Below are 4,982 nucleotides of genomic sequence, written 5' to 3'. Positions count from 1 at the left end.
TATAGATGACATACATATTGACTCCTTTTACCGGTCCTTAATTAGGCTCTGGGGAAGCAATGGTGGTGGTGGTGGTGCATTTAAAACTAAACCAAAAATCACCAGTTCTGGACGCGTCAAATATCATATCCGCTTAATGTGTCTACAACCTAATTACTTAAAACTACACTATTTAATTCATTCATATCATGTGCATATTGGTCATTATGCTCATACAACCGACATAACAATTTATTTTCATTATTAGAATCATACATTTCATCAAGTAATACAGATACAAAGAGATTTTCTTTCTGAGAAGACCGTTAGTATTGGCTGGCTGGCAGGCAGGCAGGCAGGCATTTGAGGGTTATTATTTCGCCTGTTGATTGGGGGGAGGGTTGATGTGTTAGGGGGTTTTCGGTTAGGTGTGGTGGTGGTGATTGGTGGTGATTGGTGGTGGTGGTGGTGATTGGTGGTGATTGGTGGTGAGTAGTGTGGTGGTGGTGGTGGTGGTGGTAGTAGGTGGGAGGGGGGGGGGGGGGAAGGGGAATGATGGTCTGTGGATTCCTTCTCCGTACCCCTTACATATAAGCAAAAACATGCCTTCCTGTGGGTATAGAAACATTAACACAAATTATATCAGTAACTGATATTGTAGCCTTTTAAACAGAAAAGATTTGTACATACAAATACTTTTAAATTATCATTTATTTGTGGAAATGGCATTTACGTCATTAAATTGATACCTCAGCATCAAGTGTCCTGCAGTGGTCCAGTGGTAAAGTGTATATAAGTGATGCGTATTCTTGGAGTTGCGAGTTCAAACCCGGATTAAGCTATATATATATATATATATATATATATATATATATATATATATATATATATATATATATATATATATATATATATATATATATATATATATATACAACATGTTTTGTTTTGGTTGTTTGTTTTTGTATAAAGCCTCACACACTATATTAAGCGAGTTTGTTTTAAACATGACATACATATTAATTCATTTTACCAGGCCTTATTCCACACAACTCCGTGAATTTCCCGTGGAGCCAGCCAGCCAGCCAGCCAGCCATTCAAACAAAAACAAACGAAACAAAACAAAACAAAACAAAAAACATTATTGCCAACAGCATTTGGTGTTCCCAGGCGGTCACCCATCCAAGTACTAACCAAACCCAACGTTGCTTAACTTCGCTGATCGGACGAGAAGCGGTGTTCTCAACGTGGTATGGCCGTTGGCATGAGACTGCCTACACATTGTGGCTAATAACCAACTCTTTTTAGTCATCACGGCAGGATACGGACCTTCTTGTGGTGTCTTAATGGTAATTGTATCCTAACATATTTTTGTCTCCTTGGCATGGATATTTAACATCGTTTATTCAGTCTTGGGTTTATGTTCTTTCGCCATTTACAGACATTTTACATCTACCTACTTCCTCAGCCTACCCTGCCAATTTCTAATGAATTTGTGGATTTTCTTTTGTAATACATACATGTGTGTGCTCATCTGCTCTTCAGTTTTTATGATATTTGTCTCATCTGTCCTGCTTTATGATACTTTTACAAAGAACATGAACAAATGCTTCTATTTTAGAGAAGATATGGGATCCAGGTTTCGGAGCCGTAAAACCAACCGTCGTGATTGGTGGACGAGTTGCCAGGTTGCAGCTTCTGTACCGTGCCGGCACATAAATAGGTTCGGCTCAAGCGGCGGCAGCATCATTCCCCGTGACTGTCTGAGCGTCTCTCATCACCTTGGTTATCATCATCATCATCATGGTAGAAGCAAAGCCTACCAAGAAGGCTGCGGCTGCTGCTGCTGTGGTGGCCACCACCAGGAAACCTCGCGTCCAGGTTGCTCACCCGAAAACTAGTCAAATGGTTCTAGCCGCGGTCGCAGCACTCAAAGACCGTAAGGGCTCGTCTCTACAAGCAATCAAGAAGTACGTTGTTGCCAACAACAAAGTCGAGGCTGCCAAGATCGCCATTTACATCCGAAGATTTCTCAAGAAAGCAGTGGCTGACGGCATTCTTGTTCAGACCAAGGGAAGTGGAGCTAGTGGATCATTCAAGCTGGCCGTAGCAGAGAAGAGGGCCGTTCTAACTCCCAAGAAAGCTACCACAACCAAGAAACCATCTACAGCAGCAAAGAAGGCCGTGGTAACTCCCAAGAAAGCCGCCACAAGCAACAAACCACCTACAGCCTTGAAAAAGAAGCAGCAGCAGCAGCAGCAGCTTGTTGTTGGGAACAAAAAGCCCAAAATAAAGAGAGCTTCAAAATCTCCCAAACCACCCAAGGCAAAGAAAGCTGTCAAGAAAACAACAAAGGCAAAATAAACGACGACATGCAAGCAGCATGAATACACATGACAATAAACATCCAGGCCTCCCCCCTCAGTGGAGGGGCCTCATATGATTCCAAAAAGAGTTTAGTTTTGTAGACAAATAAATCATTACTTTTGGGGTAGATTTACTCTGTATATTATATATATATATATATATATATATATATATATATATATATATATATATATATATATATATATATATATATATATATATATATATATATATATATATATATATATATATATACACACATACATGGGTGAGGTGATATGGTACCAAAGTTTTGGGTGAGGTGATTGACATTTACACAAGATAAAACACGAACCAATGGGAATAAAAACATAAGAATGGAAGTAACTGCAGAAGGCCTATTGGCCCATAACACAAGCACTTCCTCTTGATGCTTCTATATTGGTTCGGAGTCTTGAAGCTATAATATATATATATATATATATATATATATATATATATATATATATATATATATATATATATATATATATATATATATATATATATATATATATATATATATATATGCACACAAAACTAAATAGTCTTGTTAGACAAATTGCCCCTATTAGAGGCAAGTTGACTAACAAGCCGAATGACTGCAATTGTTTTGAATTTGAGTTAAATCTAACATAGAAATGTAATCAAACCTAACCTAACCTATGCTAACCCAAGCTAAGCTAACCTAACCTAACCTAAGCTAAGCTAACCTAACCTAACCTAACCCAGCAATTCATGATCTTAATATAATACTGTTAATTGGATAAACCAATTTGGAAAGAAATGTTCGAAAATAACAAAATTAACTGTGCTTGTTAGGAAAATTGGGCCTTGCATACTTGTCCCAATAGTGTGGTTCTCGCTTTTAGGTACGACATAAACGTATACCTAAGTTGAGAGAGAAAAAGATTCGCACTCAAACATGCATATCGATTGCCAGTCCTGAATTCTGGGTAGATATTCGTGTCCTCCCTTTTCATTTACCATCATTTGGATACTATCAAAACAGCTCTGAGAAGGATAAAATGAATAAAACGGGTAGCTCACTCATGTAAAAAGGAAGAGTTGGGAAAGATCTCTCTCTCTCTCTCTCTCTCCCCCTCACCCCCCCCCCCCCCACCACCAATGATCCTGCTCTGCTAGTATATAACGGAACAAACCTTCCCCCCCCCCCACCCCTCCCTCCCCAATCAGAGTCCCTTTAAGCATGCGAGGATAAAAAATAGATTTCATAAGACCCAATGTGCTAGCTGATATCAAAACAATTTATGTTATCGTCTATTAAGCCCTTCAGTAAAAAAGTATAGGGACCTAATTAGGTCCCGTTTTGAGGTGGTGGTGGGTGGAATCGATGGATTAGCCAAGCTCTTATCCGCCGAATCCGTAGAGGGTACGACCCTGGCGCTTCAGAGCGTACACCACGTCCATGGCAGTGACGGTCTTCCTCTTGGCGTGTTCCGTGTAGGTTACAGCATCACGGATGACGTTCTCGAGGAACACCTTCAGGACGCCACGGGTCTCTTCGTAGATGAGACCCGAAATACGCTTCACGCCGCCACGACGAGCTAAGCGACGAATAGCGGGCTTGGTGATGCCCTGGATGTTGTCACGTAGCACCTTACGATGACGCTTGGCGCCACCCTTTCCGAGTCCCTTGCCTCCCTTGCCGCGTCCAGTCATGGTGTTGAAGTTGTGTGAATAATAAAATTTCGGCACGATTTCCCCAGACTATATCCCGTCAAGCGGACGTACTTGTAGCATGGCAACTCCTAACTCCTGCCTGTCCTTACTTTATGCTTGTACTCGAGCAGAAACACGGCTTTCTCACAACGCTTTCAAAACTGCAGTTGCCTACTCGTCTGTTTCACGTCTCTGTGAAATGACTTTTGCACAAATCCAAAAAATAGAGCAAAATCAGCGATAATAGTGTTTGAGGTGAGCTGCCTGTTGGCTGCAGCCAGAGGAAGGAGGGGAGGGGCAACGGGGTGACGTAGGCGAGTCGAGCAGCCAATGGCGCTCGAGCAAGCGCCTCGAGACGGCGTATATAAGCAAAAATTTTTCGGCGCCGGCCATCACAAACCACAGTTGTTCACCATGGCTCGCACCAAGCAGACTGCTCGCAAGTCCACGGGAGGCAAGGCTCCTCGTAAGCAGCTGGCCACCAAGGCAGCACGCAAGTCTGCTCCTGCCACAGGGGGCGTGAAGAAGCCTCACCGTTACAGGCCCGGAACGGTCGCCCTGCGTGAGATCCGTCGTTACCAGAAGAGCACAGAGTTGCTCATCAGGAAACTTCCCTTCCAGCGTCTGGTGCGCGAGATTGCCCAGGACTTCAAGACCGATCTTCGCTTCCAGTCGTCTGCCGTCATGGCTTTACAGGAGGCATCCGAGGCTTACCTGGTCGGTCTCTTCGAGGACACTAACCTCTGTGCCATCCACGCCAAGCGTGTCACCATCATGCCAAAGGACATTCAGCTTGCTCGCCGTATCCGTGGAGAGCGTGCATAAGCTAAAACGACCACCCTAGTATACACCAAACTCGGCCCTTCTCAGGGCCAAAATATCCTTCTAAGGAGATTTCAGACATTCCTAGCATCAGTCATATGAATTAACCTTCA

The 4,982-nt window shown here is 42.7% G+C and overlaps 1 non-coding gene across 1 annotated transcript; it reads right to left on the bottom strand.

Annotated features, from left to right (window-relative positions):
- Positions 1-1,124: 1,124 nt before the first annotated feature.
- Positions 1,125-1,243, bottom strand: LOC138362203 (5S ribosomal RNA). Its single transcript, XR_011227485.1, has one exon. It is a non-coding gene; the product is annotated as a 5S ribosomal RNA (ribosomal RNA).
- Positions 1,244-4,982: the final 3,739 nt, after the last annotated feature.

This window comes from Procambarus clarkii, unplaced genomic scaffold, assembly GCF_040958095.1.
Source record: "Procambarus clarkii isolate CNS0578487 unplaced genomic scaffold, FALCON_Pclarkii_2.0 HiC_scaffold_1445, whole genome shotgun sequence".
Classification (NCBI taxonomy): Eukaryota; Metazoa; Arthropoda; class Malacostraca; order Decapoda; family Cambaridae; genus Procambarus; species Procambarus clarkii.
The sequence above is the reverse complement of the archived record's forward strand: the minus strand, read 5'-3'. Positions and strand labels throughout refer to the sequence as shown.